Consider the following 20,978-nt stretch of genomic DNA (forward strand, 5'->3'; position numbering starts at 1 on the left):
CATATAGTGGGGCTACAAGTCCTTCTAGGTATGAAGCTTTTCATGTCCAGGCCCTCTGCACTTTAAATAAATGCTTTCAAACTGATGTGGATTATTAAGCTTTGTTCAAATTGTGAGAATACAAATAAACATTTATTTGACACCCATCATACCCCAGGTTCCTATGTACATTATATCATCCAATCCTCTAACAGCTCTGTAAAGTAGGTATTACCCTATTTTAGAGATGAGGAAACTGAGACTCAGAAAAGTTAAGCAACTTGTCAAAGATGGCACAGTCAGGACATGACAAAGCTGGGATTTGAGCCCAGGTCTGTAAGATTTCAAAATCCATGCTCTTCCATTATGTCCAAGGTACTAATGCTATGGACCAATGACCCTGCAGAGTAATTATTACGATGGGTTCAAATCAGTCAGTTTGCATACAAAGCATCATCTGTGGTCTGAATAAATCATTCCAGTTGTAGATATTTAGCTGTCATTTGTTTGTAGATGCTGTTGTCGTTTTTTTTTTTAGAGGGAGAGAGAGAGAAGGGTGAGGAAGGCAGAGGAAGAGAGAGAAAATCTTAAGTAGGCTCCATGCCTAGCAGAGTCCCAATGCGGAACTCCATCTCACGACCCTGAGATCATGACCTGAGCTGAAATCAAGAGTTGGACACTTCACCAGCTGAACCACCCAGGCACTCCGATGCTGTTGTAATTTTTAAATACAAATATGAGTCAACTGAATCCACAGTGCCTTTTTGTCACTTTATATCTTCACCAATAACATGCATTGAGTTTCTATAGAAGGCCTGGCAGAACAGTAGTAAGAGGCATGGGCTAGGTCTGCACCCAGGTTTGTTGCACTCTAAAGCCTAACTTTTAATTAATAATTGAAAACCCAATGGATGGTTAAGTGTGGATGCTATCATATAAGGGTCTGAGAAAAATGTTGACATTGAAAAGTAATTTACTGAATGAATGATTCCCCATCTCTTCCCAAGGGTGCTAAAATTGACTATGCATGTGAGTTGTACTGATGGTGCCAGGAGGAGCTTGAAGGGACCAGTCATCTGCTATAATCTCCCTCAGCCCCCCTGTTTTCCCAAAGTAACAATATGATCTATATGCAAAGAACATCTTTTCTCAGGGCACCTGCGTGGCTCCATCTGTTGAGCGTCCGACTCTTGATTTTGGCTCTTGTCATGATCTCAGGGTCATTGGATCAAGACTGGCATCAGACTCTTCACTTGGCATGGAGTCTGCTTGGCATTCTCTCTCTCCCTCTCCCTCAGCCACCCCCTTGCTCATGCTCTCCCTCTCACTCTCAATCTCTCTCTCTATTTTTAAAAAATTATTATTATTGGCTGGGTGATGGACATTGGGGAGGGTATGTGCTATGGTGAGCACTGTGAATTGTGTAAGACTGATGAATCACAGACCTGTACCCCTGAAACAAATAATATATGTTAATTTAAAAAAACAAACAAAAATTATAATAATGATTATTATTAAGATTTTATTTATTTGAGAGACAGAGAGCATGAGCAGTGGGGAGGGGCAGTAGTATAAGCAGACTCCCCACTGAGCAGGGAGCCTGATGTAGACTCCAGCCCAGGGCCCTGGGATCATGACCTGAGCCAAAGGCAGATGCTTAACCAACTCAGCCACCCAGGTGCACTTCTCTGTCTCTCTAAATGAATAAATAAAATCTTTTTTTAGAATGTCTTTGGGGCACCTGGGTGGAGTCGGTTAAGCATCTGACTCTTGGTTTCAGCTCAGGTCGAGATCTTGGGGTCGTGGGATCGAGCCCCATATCAGCCTCCACACTCAGTCCCCACACTTAGCCCGGGGTCTGCTTGAGATTCTTTCTCCCTCTTCCTCTGCCCTTCCTTCTCTCTCTCTCAAAAATAAACAAATACATCTTAAAAAAAAAAATGTTCTTCCTATACAAATGACACCCTGTGACCAGTCCCCTGACTTCCTGCAACCTCCCAAACAGTTGTCTACCTCCAAGACTTTTCAAGATAGTAATACTCTGGTAATATAGTTGTGGTTCCTGGCCCTAAGGGTGAGGACTCCAATCATCTCTAACATCTAAATGACCTCAGCAAGAGACCTTAAGCCAAAATGTATGTAGCTTCCACAAAAACAACTTGCTTTCCATCAGTCTCACAAAAGCAGGGTGTGGCAAGAAGAGCCCTGGCCTGGAAGCCTAGAGATCCAGCTTGCAGTCTCAGATCTGCCCCTAACCAGCTGAGGGCCCTTGGGTAGGTCAGCAGTCTAGACATCATTTTCCCACTTATAGAGTAAAAAACCTGGATGACAGCAGATGATCTCCAAGCCTTCGGTCTGGCTCCAACAATCTCCTGGATCCAGAAGAGGGAATAAGTGTGGGAGGTCGAACAGAGAGGCTTAAATATGGATTAAGTCTATATTACACTTTTTACTGTTTTTCAGGGAAACTTGGACTGCATTTTAGTTCTCATCAAAATCACAAATGCCATGCAAGTCATCCTGTGTTTTAGGGTGGATTTCAAAATAAATTTTCTTCTCTATCTTGTAACTGACAAGTAGTAGACCTTTATCATATGTAGGCCCAGAACTTAAGTTCAGGATCCTGATCCTCAACAATTTTCATATTGACAAGGGCAGTAAGAAAGAGGTGTTGTTTGTTTGCTTGCTTGCTTATTTGTTGGTCTCAGCCATAGTTACAAATTTCCCTGTCAGGTTGAGTGAGTCGCAGAAGATATGAGTAAGGCCAATGAAAGTTTTAACTTTGCATATGTCAAGAGTAGCCTCAGAATTGCCCAAAATAATGTAAAGGGCTGAAAAATACAGTATATTGAAAAATCAAGATTCTTTCTGTCATAACTGTCAGGAGACTTTTAGATCCAGGTTCGGATTACTGTTGCTCATAGTTTGGGGTTAGGTGGGGATCACAGTCTGGGGAATCATTATTCCTGTCACAATGCCTATCACTGTGATGTTGAAGCCCAAGACAGGACTCAAATGCTCTGGCAATTCCACAGAATTTTTAACTTTTCTTTCTGCTGCCTCTCTACTTCCTAACCCAATGTCCTGCTCCCCCTTAGGTTAATCTGATAACAGAGTTATATTAATTAATGACAGAAACATAAAGTAATCTCATTTTCAGGTACAATTTAATTTTAAATTTTAACCAAGGTTTTCAATACCTGAAGTCTTGTTTTTTCAAAGTGAGAAATAAGTCAGTCTGCCACAGGGATGCAGAAACCAGAGGACAGCCATCACACACACACACACACACACACACACACACACACACACACCTCTTTGCAAAAGGATCATTATTTTTATAATAAAATACATGCATTTTAAAAATACACACCTTTACTGTGGAAAAAAATGTGAAATCTGCATTAATTTTTAAGATAAAACATCAGATTCAGAAAGGTTTCTCTTTCAGCTCCCACTTGGAACTCTGTTCCAAACCACCACCCACCCGGGGTAACCTTTATATGCCTATGCCATTGAGAGAGTTTCAGTGGAAAAGTTTAAGAAGTACTGTCCTAATTAATAGGAGAGGAATGATGATGGAATCTAAGGCACTGTGCATGCCCAAGGAAGTAGATTTTGGTTGGAGTTCCTTGAAGGACTCCTCAGAACACATCACAAAGAGAGTTGCACGTGTGCCCTGAGCTAGCCTAGGTCAGCACCCTTGGGAGTTAAAAGAGCCCAGTATCTCAAGCTCGCTTGGTCCTCTTTCCTTCCTCATCCCTATCTACCTCCCTCCCAGCACTGGTCTGTGGTTTTAGAGACTGGGTTGCCTCCACCATGTTGCCATTTGGGAATCCCAGTCTCAGCTCTCCTTTCTCAAGAACAACCAAGGATGATTACCATGGGCAGCTCATTTAACCTCTCTGAGCCTTAGTTTGCCTCATCTGTAAAATGGAGATGATAATGATGCCCCATGACTGTTTTGAAGATAAAAATAAATTATATGTATGAAAACATGTTATAAACTGCAATGCTTCATATACATGTCAGTTATTACTATGATGGTGTTGCACACAAATCCTGATGGTTTGGCTTCTTGTTGATTTGTTCATTTGTTTGTTTATTTGTCCATGGGACACCAGGAAACATAATGAAGAGTTGACTTATAGGACAGGAAGTAACAAGTGAAGCTTCACTTCAGCCAGGAAGGACATATGGCAAGACAAACAAAGGCTATTGCTGGGACTCTGCATCCTGCCTGGTGGGACTGGAGGAATGACAATATCAGAAACAGTCACACGTAGCCTAAACACCCACTGCACAGCTTAGAAACTGCAGAATGAAGGGGCTGACCAAGAATATATGGCAGAGGTACTTTGAAAACAATGGTTGGTGGGAAGGCAGAAGGGGAGCCCTTTCACAAAATTTCACTAAAAAGCTCAATTTAACCTCAAGATATTTCAATGCCTGGCTTGAACTGCTGAGTGCTTTTCTTTTCTTGTCTTGAGTTTAACCTACTCTATGGTAAACAAAATACTGAATGCTGAAGGTACAAGGTCTTCCAGTGTCAAATATTTGACTAACAGTTCAGAAAAGAAGATATACAAGTGGTCAAAAAGCTCATGAACAAGTGCTCAACATCATTAGTCATCAGGAAAATACAAATTAAAACCACAATGAGAGAGCATTTCATACTCTTTAAAAAGGCTAACATCAAAGAGTGGTTATATCAAATATTGGTGGAAATATGAAGTAAATGGAACTCTTGTACATGCCTGGTTAGAATGTGAAATGGTATAATTGCTTTGGAGAACTGTTTAGCAGTTTTGTATAAAGTTAAACATATGTTGGGGAGGAAAATTTTCTCTCCATCCTTCAGAGTTCTTCCAGCTAGTCTAAGAATTAAATTGACATGAGACAGATTAACAGAAGAAAAAAAAAAGTTTAATTATTTGTACAAGGAGGCCCAATAATGAAATGGAGACCTAAAGAATGACGAAGGCAGGCAGTTTTTATATTTTTTAGACAAAGAGACAATAATTCTGTGAGGAATTGACAGGACAAAGATAACTTATGTTCAGGAGCTTCAGTTAGTACAAATTCTGAACAGAATTTGGGCTGGGGTAGTAAATTTGTAAGAAGTACAAGGTTTGTTGATACAGCCTTCTTGGCCTGAATTCCCTATCTCTATTGATAAGGATGTCTCTTTACCTCTTGGTACAGGGAGGGTACTTTTCACATGGGAGATTTCTGCTTTCTGGAGACAAAGGGGGGCCAGAATGTTCTTCTTGCACTGGCTCCTTTTAACTAACTTTAATTTTAATTCATTAATATGCCAAAGTGGCACATTTGGGGTGGTCTGCTCTTGGCTCCTACACATACATCTAACATATTACCCAGCAATTCCATTCCTGGGTATTTATCTAAGAGAAATGGAAATAAATGCCTCCCAAAAGACTTGCACAAGAATGTTCATAGTAGCTTTATTGACAATAACCCAAATACTGGAAACATTCCAAAAATTCACCAACAGGGGAATGGATTTACAATCATGGTATAGCCATATAATAGAATAATACCCAGATTAATAAACAAAAAATTAGGGAAGAACTCCAAATAACCTAGATTGGGTCAAGTTCCCACCTCTGGACAATTCAACTGTGTCTAGGAATAGATTTGTTTGAAAAGGAGAACGGAGAAGTCTGATTTTTTTTTTTTTAAGATTTTATTTATTTATTTGACAGAGAAAGACACAGAGAGAGAGAGAACACAAGCAGGCGGAGTGGGAGAGGGAGAAGCAGACTCCCTGCTGAGCAGGGAGCCCGATGCGGGACTCCATCCAGGGACTCGATCCAGGGACTCCAGGATCATGACCTGAGCCAAAGGCAGTCGCTTAACCAACTGAGCCACCCAGGTGCCCCCCCCCCCTTTTTTTTTTAATGTGCCACAGTTGTTCCTATACCTGTGTTGGAGAGAAGAGCTAGGGCAGTATCTGGAGGAAGGCTTGGATCAAGGCCACTTTGTTATGGTTTATCCTGGGAATGACTTGAAATATTTAAGTGCTGTAGAAGATATTGAGGATATGGAAATGGAAGCATTATGTGATCCAGTAAGGTTAAAGGCATGAGTTCAAAAGCCTAGGAATAGAGATTAGCCTGAGGTATGGATGGAAACACTTCTCCCACTGTAAAAGAAAGAAAAGAGGACAAAATCAGATAGTAATGCAGTTCAATTTATAGAGTCGATTGGAGAAAACAGAGTTATCTAATGATTCCTAATTCCCCTGTAAAATAGAAGGTCAGATCATGTGCTGAGAGTAAAAGTTATGTAGAATTAGAGGCTTAAGGAAATGGAGAAAATGTGGAAAAGCTGCTCTGGAGAATTAAGAGACCTGACAAGAGAGCCAAAAAGATTAGTAGGGTCCAAATATAGACTGTTAAGGTCAGAGTCCATAAATGTTTTAGAAGCACCAAAATGCTAGGCCCCCCAAAGTGCAGAGAGGAAGCATGGGTTAGGAGCCTCTTCTGGAGGCTTTTTAATAATAAGTTTTCTTGTTTAACAACAGAAAAATGTTCATGATGTGTCTTTAAGCTCTTTACTTAAGCAGGTTATTAAATAGAATTAATGAATGGTTCCAATTTTATTTTAAGTGTATGTATATGCTGTCATGGAACATAAGCTGAATTGCGTCTTCACCTGTAGCAGATGTTATAGAATTTACTTCAAAGAGGCTACACCACACTTACCCTCGAAAGTAGGATACGAATATTCCCGATCCCCCACATCTCCACCAGACTTTACTATTATCAGACTTTTAAACTGGGTGGGAAAAGTCTCATTTCCCTGATTGAGGTTGGGTGTCTTTTCATCTATGCATATTCACCATTCCACGTACAGCTTCTTTAAACTACTTGCTTATATCTGTTGATAATCTTTTACTGGATCATTTGATTTTTTTCTCATTTTTTAAAAGTAGGAATCCTTAGGGGCACCTGGGTGGCTCAGTTGTTAAGCGGCTGCCTTTGACTCAGGTCATGATCCCAGGGTCCTGGGATTAAGCCCCGCATCAGGCTCCCTGCTCCACCGGAAGCCTGCTTCTCCCTCTCCCACTCCCCCTGCTTGTGTTCCCTGTCTCGCTGTCTCTTTCTGTCAAATAAATAAATAAAATCTTAAAAAAAAAAAAAGTAGGAATCCTTAGTACATTGTAGTCTGGGTCCTGGCCTTTTGTTTTTGTTTTTGTTTTGGGGTAGGGTTTGTTGCCTTTTATTAATTATATGAAATATAAAAAAAGGAATTACAGAACATAAAACAAAATAATGAATAGTTTATGGGGGTGTAATCACAGTACCTTTCAGTAACTTTCAAGTATCCTACAAAGAATACGTATTAATTTAGTGATCAGAAAGAAGCACTATTTTTAAATTCTTTAGAATTTTAAAAACCCTATGTGTTCTCTAGAGTGTAGCTAAGTCTGATCCCACAGGTGAATACTGTGTAGGGATTTCCTTTAGATGGCCCTGGGCCCCTGGAATTTTGTGAAAACTGCAAGGCCACCTTCCGGAATTTCAGCCCCTGGAGCCTTACCTCAGAAGGTGAATGGGAAAGTGGGATCATCAGAGGTCATTTACATTTGTCCACACTTCTTTGTGTCAAATTGAGGGCTGAGGGATTGGAGCCTGAGTTTTAGTTCCAGATACATACAGCAACAAAAAGGCCCAGGAGGACATTGGCCTCCCTGAATGTTGGCCAACAAGTAATGGAGAGATGTCTGAGGAGTCATGGCTGTCAACAATCACCCTTAAGGTTGACTCAACCTCAGCCAGTATTCCCTGAGGCTGACACAGGGGTGAGAATGCCTCAGGTACCCCTGGCTTCTCCTAGGTCCTTTGTAGGAACTTTTGACAAGCCTGGGGCTGGGGAACTGACTGTTTTAAGAAAAATGGGGAAATGCCCCCAGCTGGTCATGCCACGCTGTTAACAACAGAGGGCAGCATTGTGCTGCCTTTGCCTCTGAAAAGAGCCAACCCAGGAAGTTGCCTGCTTGGGCAGAGCAAGTAGCTCAGCCCAAAACATCGTCCTACAGCAACTTTTATTCTATTTATTATCTCAGCCTGATTTACCTGATTTTGCTTGGTTCCAGAATTCTCATCTGAAAGTTCCTTAGGGAGTTGCAACTATGATAGAAAAAAGAAGAAAAAAATGGGAGCTATTGGCTTTCTTCATCTTCACTTCCTTTTGCTCTCCTGCATAGACAGAAGCATGAACACACTAATATGTTCAATGCCAAATTGTCTTTAATTATCCACTCTGAAAATTATCAACAACTCTCTGTACAGCCAGATGTTATAACATAGGCAATGTCTTTTTAATATCTTATATTTGCACAGTGCTTCAGAAATTTAGATGGGCTTTTGAATAAGTTAAAATACCTGAAATAACCCTCTGAGAAAGGTCAAGCAGATTTATCTCCTTCATTATACATACAAAAAAAGAGATTAAATTATTTTCCCAAGATCTCCCAGCTAATAAAAGATGAAGCTGAGATTAGAACCCAGACATTCAGACACTGAGTCCAAGGCATTTCCTTCCCATTACTAACTGGACATTTATTATTAAAGGCATTTATTTCTTAAATCATGAAATTCCAAGATTCAGTGATTTGTTTTGTCATTTCCAAAAACCAGGCATTAATGGCCTCAATTACCACCTGGCTACACAAAGACCTCTCTTCAGAGCCACCTAGGTCCACCTTAATTTCAACACAGCCCAGCACCTGTCTACCTTCTCTGATATACTCACTCCCATTGGAAATATGCTTTTTGAAGTTCTTTGTTCAGAGATTTTCCAGACCAGCACTGTCCAATAGGAATGTAATGTGAGCCATGAATTTGATTTTAAATTTTCTATTAGCCACATTGAAAAGGGGAAAAAGAAAATGATAAGATTAATTTTAATAGTATATTTTATCTAACCCAATAGATCTAAAATATGATTTCAGTATAAAGATTGAGATATTTTACAATCTTCTTTTTCATACTAAATCTGTGTATTTTAGAATAACACCACGGCTCTTTCCAACCTAACCACATTTCAAGTGCTCAGTAGTCACATATGGCTAATGGTTACCATCTTGGATGACACAGTTCTAAATGATAACTGTTTACATGAACTTTTGATGCCCTATGACAAATGAGTCACCTAACACAGAATTTTTTATATCTATAGAGGAGATATTTTTAGGTATTTCGAGTTGCACTATACCAGGTCGTGTCAGCCCCAGGCTCCCTTGAAGTATTTGTAGTGCTAAAATCTTGGACCTTAGATCAAACTCTGATCTGCCCTTAACTGGCCATTTGACCTTGAGAAACTAACTTAACCTCCCTGATTAACTAACTTAACCAGAATACTATTATTTTTTTTTAAGATTTTATTTTCTATTTGACAGAGAGAGAGGGAGACACAGTGAGAGAGGGAACACAAGCAAGGGGAGTGGGAGAGGGAGAAGCAGGCTTCCCACGGAGCAGGGAGCCCGATGTGGGGCTCGATCCCAGGACCTGGAATCATGACCTGAGCCAAAGGCAGACGCTTAACGACTGAGCCACCCAGGCGCCCCTGGAATACTATTATTTAATTATGGTGTTGTGTGAATTAAATTTAATTCTATATAAAGCACCTATTATGATGCCTGTCATACAAAGCAATCATTCAACAAATGGTAACTCTTTACCATTATTGCTTCTCCTATGCTGCTCAGTTGTGCTGGACTTTCTATGACTAGATCAGGCCAGTAGGCAGCCATTATTCAAAGAGGAAGGGAGTAAGTATCCTCTGTGGAGCACCCTGTACTCCCCCAACCAGTGTACGCTTTACCACCCATGCTGGATTGAATAGTGTCACCTCAAAATTCATGTCCACCAGGAACCAGTGAATGAATGTAATCTTATTTATAAATAGGATCTTTGCACAGAGCCTGGGTGGCTCAGTCAGTTAAACGTCTGCCTTCGGCTCAAGTCAGGATCCTGGAGTCCCAGGATTGAGCTCTGCATCGGGCTCCCCGCTCAGGGGGGAGTCTGCTTCTCCCTCTGACCCTCCCCCTCTGGTGCTCTCTCTCTCTCGCTCACTCACTCACTAAATAAATAAATAAATTTTTTTAAAAAAAATAAATAGGATCTTTGCAGATGTGATCATACTGGATTAGGGTAGGTCCTAAATCCAATGACTGGTGTCACTAAAGGAAGGCCATGTGAAGACACGGGGACACACAAGGAGTACACCATGTGAAATCTGAGGCAGAGATTGGAGTGATGTGTCTACAAGCCCAGGAATGCCAAGGATTGCAGGCAACTACCAAAAGCTAGAGGGAGCATGGCCCTGCTGACACCTTGATTTTAGACTTTTAGCCTCCAGAATTGTGAGAGATTAAGTTCTGCTGTTTTAAGCCACCCATTTTGTGGCAATTTGTCATAGCAATCCTAGAAAACAAATGCATCACTAAATTTCAATTGTTTCTTTTCTGGGTTGTCTCTCTTAGTCTGATTCATGTTCTGTCATCTTGCTATCCACAGTACTTGGCATAGTATTTGGTATATCACCGGCACTCTATACATGTTTGTGGACTAGGAGTGAAGCAAGAAAGCACATGGGGAAAACCAAGTCTGATAAACCTGTAAAGGTGTCATTCTACTCCTGATCAATCTCTAAGAACTATTAACATGAGCCAAGAGGAAAGGTAAGTTTGGAAAAATCTGTGGGTAATTGTACTAGGGAGCAATCAATGGAACTCTGATTAGAGAGGTTTTTGGTTTTTTTTTTTTAAAGATTTTATTTATTTGACAGAGAGAGACACAGCGAGAGAGGGAACACAAGCAGGGGGAGTGGGAGAGGGAGAAGCAGGCTTTCCGCAGAGCAGGGACCCCGATGTGGGACTCGATCCCAGGACCCTGGGATCATGACCTGAGCTGAAGGCAGTCGCTTAACCAACTGTAGCCACCCAGGCGCCCGAGGTTTTTGGTTTTGGTTTTGGTTTTCCTGATTGGAGAGTTTTGTTGTAAGGTGCAGAGAGTAGAGTAGCAAGGAGCAGAAATATCTACAGAAAGATGGCAGGAAGCAAATTCATGAGGCTGGAGAAGCCTTGAGTGAGTAGGCAGGAGACCAGAGATTAGTCAGAAAAATCATTTGGCTGTCAGAAGTAGTAGCTGTTGATACAGAGATGGAGGGTTCCTGAATCCCAAGAACAGACCACCAAGAGCTGCTACTGGACCACTAGGTGGCTGTGGTCTTCTGGAGAACATTCTAGTTCTCCATGCCACCTACTCATCCTCCGCTGAACCAGCTTCCTTTGCTTTCTCACTTACTTCCCTATGAATCTCTACAATAAAGCACCATTATCTGAAGTAATCTGAGCATTTTCCTCAACTGCAGGCCTATATATATAGATAGATAGATAGATTTAAAGATTTATTTATTTATTTGAGAGAGGAAGTGTGAGCATGAGCAGGGGAAGGAGTAGAGGGAAAGGGAGAGAATCTCCAGCAGACTCCCTACTGAGCACAGAGCCCAACACAGGGCTCAACCCCAGGACCCTGAGATCATCACCTGAGCAGAAATTAAAGAGTCCGACGCTTGGGACACCTGGGTGGCTCAGTCGGTTAAGCCTCTGCCTTCGGCTCAGGTCATGATTCCAGGGTCCTGGGATCGAGTCCCACATCGGGCTCCTTGCTCAGCAAGGAGCCTGCTTCTCCCTCTGCCTGCCTCTGTCTGTCTCTCTCTCTGATAAATAAATAAAATCTTTAAAAAAAAAAAAAAAGTCAGACGCTTAACCGACTGAGCCACCCAGGTGCCCCAGGCCTAAATATATTTTAATTCAGTTTGACTGTTTCTGGTTTTATTTTTACTTTATAGATAAGGAAATTGCAACTTATATTAACATATTCGTGGGTTTAAATCTTCCTCTTTCTCTCCCCTTCTCTCCCTCTCTCTTGCTATTTTTCCTACTCTCTTTAAGTTAGCTATAAAGCAGAGAGGAAGATATAGAGAAGATAGGCAGCAGGAGAGGTACATTTTGATGGAACAAGGTAGGTGTTCACGTGAGAAATCATTAGGGGGCTAATTATCCTTGGGTGGAGGCAACAGGGCAGCAAGTCACCCACAAGGAAGAAATGCTTGAGGATAACTTCCCAGTTTTATGCTTAGGAATAAATTTTTTTTAAATACAGACTGTAAACTATTTCCCACAGAAGTCAAGGAGAACATCAGAGTAACAAGGGCCTTGAAAAAAAGTTTTAATTAATTAATTTATTTATTTTATTTATTTATTTTTAAGATTTTATTTATTTACTTGACGGGGAGAGACACACTGAAAGAGGGAACACAAGCAGGGGGAGTGGGAGAGGGAGAAGCAGGCCTCCCACGGAGCAGGGAGCCCAACACGGGACTCGATCCCAGGACCCTGGGATCATGACCTGAGCCGAAGGCAGACGCTTAACGACTGAGCCACCCAGGAGCCCCCAAAAAAGTTTTAATTTAAATGTTTAAATGTTTCATCATTATATTTTCACTCTGCTGAGCTTTGAAGGTCATATTATAAAAGCAACTCTGAGCAGAGTCCTGTTTACCTGCCATGCCGTAATCAGTGTTGCTACCTTAACCTATAAGGAAAGTTATAACCAGTTTTCTCTCCTGGGATGTTTCAAATAAGATGTCCCAGTGCAGCTTCATCAGATAAGGCAGCAGCAGACTCTGAGACCATATAAACACAGTTTTTTGGAAGATTAGATTGCATAACTCCAGAGTCCTGGACATCTGTGGTCTCAGGCAGATGAAAGAACAAGAGATGAAGTCATATGGGGGATGGTAGAGGCAATCTTTCATCTGAGGAGAAAAGAAAGGGCTTCCCTTCAGGACTGACACATTATGCATCCTGTTCCCCAGGAAACTGAAACCACAGCTGCAGCTCTGAGCTCTAATGTTGGACTGGGAGCTGAGAGATCTCTCTGCAAAACAGGCTTCCCTAGGGCAGGGCAGGCATTTTGCTCTTTACTAGATACAACTTGGGGGTTTTTATCTTCTCTCTGAACATGGAAATGAAATCATACCAGTGCTAGCAAGAACAATTATCTTTACTTTTCTAAATTGATTTCCTCTCCCTAAACTCTTACTCAGTCAACAATGCCATCCCAAACCCCTCTTTCATTTTTTTTCCGGGTAATGATGTTTGTGTGACAGCATTCAACCCAAGAAGAGAGCCTGTCTGGGGTCCCAGGATCATAGTTGATCAGTGCAGCCTTTGGCATTCATAAAGATTTCATTAAAATGAGAGCCTAAGAATATCCTATTTCTCCCAAGAGTCGTCCTCTGGCTTCCTCAGACAGGCTTCTCTGTGAGTACATGTGAACTCTATCACATGCAATCTTGACCTCTTGTTATCAGGGGGTTAATGGATTGCACATCTATCTTGTATAATAATAGTTATTTTGTCATTGATTGAGTCCCTACCTGTGTCAGGGGCTGTAATCAGCATTTTACACACATTATTTCCTTTAATTTTCATTCCACAATGGGGAAATTCAAGCAGAGACATGGAGTGACTTCCAAAAGGTCTTATGTGAAGCCACATCTCTCTCTCTCTCTCTCTCTCTTTTTTAAAGATGTATTTATTTTAGAAAGAGAGAGTTGGGGGGGAGGGGCAGAGGGAGAGATAGAATCTCAAGTAGACTCCTCACTGAGCACAGAGCCCAACACGGGGCTCAATCTCACAACCCTGAGATCATGACCTGAGCCAAAATCAAGAGTCAGACGCTTAACTGACTGAGCCATGTAGGCACCCTATATCTCTGTGGCTGCTTAAGGGCACCTGCCTTGTTAAACTGGCATCCAAAAGAACTTCCCAATATATTTTAAGTTTAGCTGAGGTGGTTATGCCATATGAGCATATATTTAGCATAACAATTACCTAGAAGCAGTATAATTATATTAAACGAAATTTACACCTGGTAGGAAATTCAGAGCATCAACCTGTCCAACTCTTTAATTTATAAATAAGGAAACAAAGGCTCAAAAAGTTTAAGTCACTATAAAAGTGTACACAATAAAGAGAAGCAGAGTCTAGACTTCTGACCAAAGGTGTATTGTGACCATCCACCTTCTTCCCTTAAGACAAAATATACCTCTCTCTACTCCCCAGCTAAGAGCTCAGGGATGGTAGGAGGCAGGGAGCCTTGGTGCTAAGAATTCATTGCCGCTTTGCACCCACAAGCTGTGTGACACCATGTCAGTCACTGAGCTCTCTGAGTCTCAGGTTTCTCTTTTGTAAGATGGGAATAACATGGTTCTACCTATATCACAGAGCTTCTATGGAAACATAGTCCAGTAATGGATATGAAGGCATTTGAAAAGGGAAAATGTACTATTGGATGTATGACACAATTATTATCAGTGATTCACAAAGTAGAAGTTTATTTCTCTCTCATGAATCAGATCCTTCTTCTCTGTTACTGCTCCACCATCCTTAAGTGTTTTTCTTTTCCTCTTGGTCCAAGTTGGGTCATCTCCATACTATAAAAAAAATGAAAAGACAATGGACAGAATGGGAGAAAATACTTACAAATCATAAACCTGATCAGGGACTTATGTCTAGAATATGTAAATAATACTTATAACTCAAAAATGAGACAAGAAACTCAATTAAAAATAAGCAAGGTATTTGAATATACATTTCATATCCAAAGAAAGTATGCAAAAGGCCAATAAAAGGATGCTTAACATTATTAGTCATCAAGGAAAGGCAAATCAAAACCACAATGAGCTCCCACTTCACCCGCATTAGATGACTAAAATCACAAGATAGACAATAATGACTGACAGGGATGTGGAGCTAGGAACCCTCATTCATTGCTGGTAGGATTGTAAAATGGTGCAGCCCTTTTAGAAAACAGTTTGGGATTGCCTCCAAAAGTTATCCGTAAAGTAACCACATGACCCAAGACCTCCACTCCTCAGTATATACCAAGGAGAACTGAAAACATGTATGTCCATACAAAAAGCCTCTATACAAATTTTCATAACACTATTATTCATAGTAGCCAAAAGTAGGAAACAATCAAAATATCCAGCAACTGATGAATGGATAAAATGCATATATTCATATAATGGACTATTACCCATCTATAAAAAGAAATTAAGTGCTGATACATGCTACAACAGGAATGTACCTGAAAACATTATGCGGGTGAAAAAATCCAGACACAAAAACCACATGTTATTTTTTTAAGATTTTATTATTTTTATTCATTTATTTTAGAGAGAGAGAGAATGTGTGTGCACAAGCCAAGGGTGCAGAGCAGGGGGAGGGAGAGAGAATCTTAAGCAGACTCCAGGCTGAGCAGGGAGCCCAACGCAGGGCTCAATCCCATGACCCCAAGACCATAACCCAAGCCAAAAACCAAGAGTTGGACACTCAACCAACTGAGCACCCCACGAAAATACGTATTATTTAATTTCATTTATGTGAAATGTCCATTACACAAATCCATAGAAAAAAAGTAGATTGGGGCACCTGGGTGGCTCAGTCAGTTAAGCATCTGCTTTTAGCTCAGGTCATGATCCCAGGGCCCTGGGATTGACTCCCAAGTCAGGCTCCTTACTCAGCAGAGAGCCTGCTTCTCCCTCTACCTGCAGCTCCCCCTGCTTGTGTTCTCTCTCTCTCTCTCTGACAAATAAATAAATAAAATCTTAAAAAAAAAAAGACTCAATAGTTAAAACAAGTTAGTACTACCCCATGTGTAGACAGACAACTGATGGGAAATGATCACAGTCCAAAAACAGACCAAAAATATGGGAATTTAGATTGTGATAATGTGAAATTTCAAACCAAGGGAAAAACTATGAACTATTTTATAAATGGTGTTGGGACAACCAGGTAGCCACCTAAGAAAAACTAAGTTGGACCAATATCTTACACTGTAACTGGGATAAATGCTAAGTAAATAAAAATTTTAAATGTAAGAAATGAGTCAAAAAATAACTTTTTACACAGTGAAAAAAATTTAACGTAAGAGACAAATAAAAATCAAGATAAAATAGTCAAAATTCATATTACAGAGGGCTAATCTACAGAATGCATAAAAAGCTTCTACAAATTACATAGATAAGAAAAATGGACAAAAAATATAAAGTTTCCAGAAACTAAATGGAAATGGATTTTAGACATGAAAATATGTTCAACTTCATTTATAATAAAAAAATTAAAAGTAAATTGGAATGCTACTTTCCACTAATATCAAATTGGTGAATGGGTGCCTGGGTGGCTCAGTTGGTTAATCAACTGCCTTCGGCTCAGGTCATGATCCTGGAGTCCCTGGATCGAGTGCCGCATCGGGCTCCCTGCTCAGCAGGGAGTCTGCTTCTCCCTCAGACCCTCCCCCCTCTCATGTGCTCTCTGTCTCATTCTCTCTCTCTCAAATTAAAAAAAAAAAAAAAATTTGGTGAAAAAATTAGAAAATTATCTGTGGGAAAATAAATCCTTTCATATATTGCTGGTAAGAATGAAATTAGTACAATCACTATAGAGAAAATGTATTAATATTTTTCAAAATAACAAAATCATGAGCCATACAATAAAGAGTATCCAGCAATAAAAAGTAATTAAGTACTGATGCATGCTATAATATGGATGAAACTTGAAGACATTATGCTAAGTGAAATTATGCTAAGTCTTAAAGACCACATTGTATGATTCCAGTTATGTGAAATGTTCACAACAGGCAAATCCGTAGAGACAGAAGGTAGATTACTGGTTGCCTATGGTTGGGGGATAGGAAGAAAATGAGAGACTGCTAATAGGTACAGGGTTTCTTTTGGGGTGATGTAAATGCTCTGGATTTAAATAATGGTAATGGTTGCACGACTTTGGAAACATAGTGAGAGAATGAATATAAAAATGGACAATGGCCTGACTGTATATAAAAATAGAATTCTGACCTGCCATTTGCAGCAATCAGCCCAGGAAACCACCCCATTATCTGCAGTAACCAGCCCAGGAGGCCAGCCTGCTATCTCTAAGTCAGACTTGTAAGAAGAAAGACCATTATATCTAACAACTGGTTCAGGAAGCCAAACAAAAATACCTGTAATAACTGGCTCCAAATAGCCAGGATTTGATTAATAAAATAGAAATACCATATGATCCAGTAATTCCACTGCTAGGTATTTACCCAAAGAAAACAAAAACTTTAATTAAAACAGATACATGCACCCCTATGTTTATTGCAGCATTATTTACAATACCCAAGAATAGAAGCAACCCAAGTGTCCATCCACAGATGAATGGATAAAGAAGTGGTATATATACACAATGGAATACTACCCAGCCATAAAAAAGAATGGATATTGCCATTTGCAACATGGATAGACCTAGAGAGTATTATGATAAGGGAAATAAGTCAGACAGAGACAGACAATACCATACGATTTCACTCACGTGGAACTTAAGAAACAAAACAAACAAACAAAGTGGGGGAGGAGAGAGATTAACAAGCAACAAAAAATACTCTTAAATACAGAAAACAAACTGGTGGTTGCCAGAGGAGAGATGGGAGTGGGGATGGGTGGAATAGATAAAAGGGATAAAGAGCACACTTACCTTGATGAGCACTGAGTAATGTATAGAGTTGTTGAATCATTACAGTGTGCACCTGAAACTAATATAACATGGTGTATTAAAAAATAATAAATAATTTTTAAAAGAAAGTGACTTTTGTAAAAAAGAATTTCCAGGGAGTTCTTTGTCCATACCAACAATGTTTAGATTATAATTGCTTTATTAAAGAGGGTGATTTTTGTTAGCCAAACTCAAAACACTTAGAGCATCATATGATGACATTTGAAAGGAATTTATTTCTTTGGATATTAGAGAGTTCTAATGTACACATTATTCTGGAGGTTGTGGTATTCACTAGTCCAAAAACAGCTCTTTTATATCTAAGTGAAAATTTCTGACCCTAAACACGTTTTTCCTTTTGTTCACAAAAAATTTCAAACCCAATATTGTTTTAAAATGTATTTAAATATATAATGAAAAACCCTTTAAAATATAGCTGCCAAATGTTTTTTACCTTAAAGAACAATGTGAGGGGGAAAAAAGTGAAAGCTAGCAAAATGACAACACTGTCCTCAATTACACATTAAAAAAAAAGAAACCCAAAAATTCAGTTCCCATGCCTGGTTGCACCTGTGATGCTGATAGAAAACCCAACATTTGTGTCTGAGGTTTTACATTTGTTTAAATATATACATAAACAAATTATAAAATAACCAGTTATTTTAGCAACAAAATGAATTTGAGAGTAGCAGGAACATTGGGATTTGGGACAAGCACACTGTGGTGAACCATAGGCAAAGCAAGTCCGAAGAGACAAAGGCAAGGTCAACTTCCATTAGGTTTTAGGAGGAAAATGGGGAGGGTTGTTTTATTTGGGGGTGAGGGTAGGGGGAGGGTTGTTTTATTTTTTTTAATTTTTATTTATTTATTTATTTTTTAAGATTTTATTTATTTGCGAGAGAGAGAATGAGAGACAGAGAGCATGAGAGGGGGGAGGGTCAGAGGGAGAAGCAGACTCCCTGCTGAGCAGGGAGCCCGATGTGGGACTCGATCCCGGGACTCCAGGATCATGACCTGAGCCAAAGGCAGTCGCTTAACCAACTAAGCCACCCAGGCTCCTGGGAGGGTTGTTTTAAACAAAAGTTCATTGGAGAACAGAGTTTGAGATTATGATGGTTTCTCATTGGCCACAAGTGACAGTCCTGTGGGGACAGATCCCCTGGGGCAGGGCGGGATCTTCCTTAAGATCGGGAGATGAAATTCCTATGTGAAAAATGTTTTCCTTTGTCACTGTAACTCTTCTTTCTAGCAGCTACGCAGGCTGCAAGGAGTGGTACATGCAAGAGCTCCCCCTTCAGGACGTCCTGGCTCCATTTTAAATGAGGTTTCTTTTATTTTCACAATTAACTCTTCTCATAATAGTGAGGAAAGGAGAAATAACAGGGTTAACATACTTTTTAAAGTTAAAGAGACATTGTGGGATATTAGAAAATATATATATTGGTCTCTGCCCCCAGGTCCTGACAGAGCTCCTAAAACCCTTGTAATTTCCTAAGTGATAAGAACATTAGGAGCATCTTTTGTTCTAATGAGGTGACCCTAGGTGAGCAGGATGGCTTCTGGATGGGGGGCTGGTCACCAGAAAGACCAAACCATGATTAGAAGCTTGGAATGTTCAGCTCCACCTCCTCCCCATCCTCCTGAGAGGGGAGAGGCACTAGAAATGTAGTTATGCTTGCAGAGGTATCATGCTTGCAACCTCTCCGACCTCGGCCACAGCAACTTCTTGCTAGACACATCTCCAAAGGCAAGGGAAACAAAGGCAAAAATGAACTATTGGGACTTCATCAAGATAAAAAGCTTTTGCACAGCAGAGGAAACTGTTGATAAAACCAAAAGACAACTGACAGAATGGGAGAAGATATTTGCAAATGACATATCAGATAAAGGGCTAGTATCCAATACCCAAAGAACAAATAATCCAATCAAGAAGTGGACAGAAGACATGAACAGACATTTCTCCACGGAAGACATACAAATGGCAACAGACATGAAAAGATGCTCAACATCACTCGGCATCAGGGAAATACAAATCAAAACCACAGTGGGACCCCACACCAGTCAGAATGGCTAAAATTAACATGACAGGGAACAACAAATGTTGACGAGGATGTGGAGAAAGGGGAACCCTCTCACACTGTTGGTGGGAATGCAAGCTGGTGTAGCCACTCTGAAAAACAGTATGGAGGTTCCTCAAAAAGTTGAAAATAGAGCTACCCTACGACCAGCAATTGCACTACTGGGTATTTACCCCAAAGATACAAATGTAGTGATCCAAAGGGCCACCTGCACCCCACTGTTTATAGCAACAATGTCCACAATCGCCAAACTATGGAAAGAGCCCTGATGTCCATTGACTGATGAATGGATAAAGAAGATGTGATATATATATATATATCAGATGTGATAAGATGTGATATATATATATATATATCACAACAATGTGGATGGAACTAGAGGGTTTTATGCTAAGTGAAATAATTCAATCAGAGAAAAGACAATTATCGTATGATCTCACTGATACGTGGAATTTAAGAAACAAAACAGCGGGGAAGAGAGGAAAAAATAAAACAAGAGGAAACCAAAGAAGGAGACAAACCATAAGAGACTCTTAATCATAGGAAACCAACTGAGGGTTGCTGGATGGGAGGTGGGTGGAGGGATGGGGTAACTGGGTGATGGACATTAAGGAGGGCATGTGATATAATGAGCCCTGGGTATTATATAAGACTGGTGAATCACAGACCTGTACCTCTGAAACCAATAAAACATTAGATGTTGATTAATTGAATTAAAATAAAAAATTTTTAAAAAGAAAAAATAATTGATCATACCTGCATGAGGAAGCTTACATAAAATCCCAATAGAACAGGGTGCGGAGAGCTTCCAGATGGGTAACCACTGCCATACCAGGAGGGTGAAGCACGTCACCTCCACAGGGACAGAAACTCCCGTACTCAGAACCCCCTCCCCAGGCCTCGCCCTGCTTAGGTAGCTCTTCATCTGGCCGTTCCTCTTCACCCTATAACAAACTGGTAAACATAAGTGTTTCCCTGAGTTCTGTGAGCTGCTCTAGCAAATTAATGGAATCCAAGGAGAGGGTTGTTGGAATCTCTGATCTATAGCTGGTTGGTCAGAAGCACAGGTGACTACCTGGACTTTTGATTGGCATCTGATGTTTGTGGGTGCTGGCAGGGGTAGCGGGGTAGTCTGTGGGACTGACCTGCGGGATCTGATGGGCAAAGAGTGTCAGAATTGAGCTAAATTGTAGGACACTTCACTGGTATCAGAGAGAATTGCTTGGTGGGGGGGGCCTCCAAACATTTGGTGACGAGATGTATGGCACATGCCGAATAGCTCA

At 40.4% G+C, this 20,978-nt stretch overlaps 1 long non-coding RNA gene across 1 annotated transcript in view; it reads left to right on the forward strand.

Moving 5' to 3' along the window:
* Positions 1 to 20,978, forward strand: part of LOC129046126 (uncharacterized) — a 67,018-nt gene that overhangs the window by 19,278 nt on the left and 26,762 nt on the right. The window contains exon 3 of the long non-coding RNA XR_008506906.2: positions 10,527 to 10,690. This is a non-coding gene — a long non-coding RNA (uncharacterized LOC129046126). The remainder of the gene's footprint in view (positions 1 to 10,526; positions 10,691 to 20,978) is intronic.

Source organism: Mirounga angustirostris, unplaced genomic scaffold (genome assembly GCF_029215605.1).
Source record: "Mirounga angustirostris isolate CCGP_5_RB_7025 unplaced genomic scaffold, mMirAng1.0.hap1 SCAF_10, whole genome shotgun sequence".
NCBI lineage: Eukaryota > Metazoa > Chordata > Mammalia > Carnivora > Phocidae > Mirounga > Mirounga angustirostris.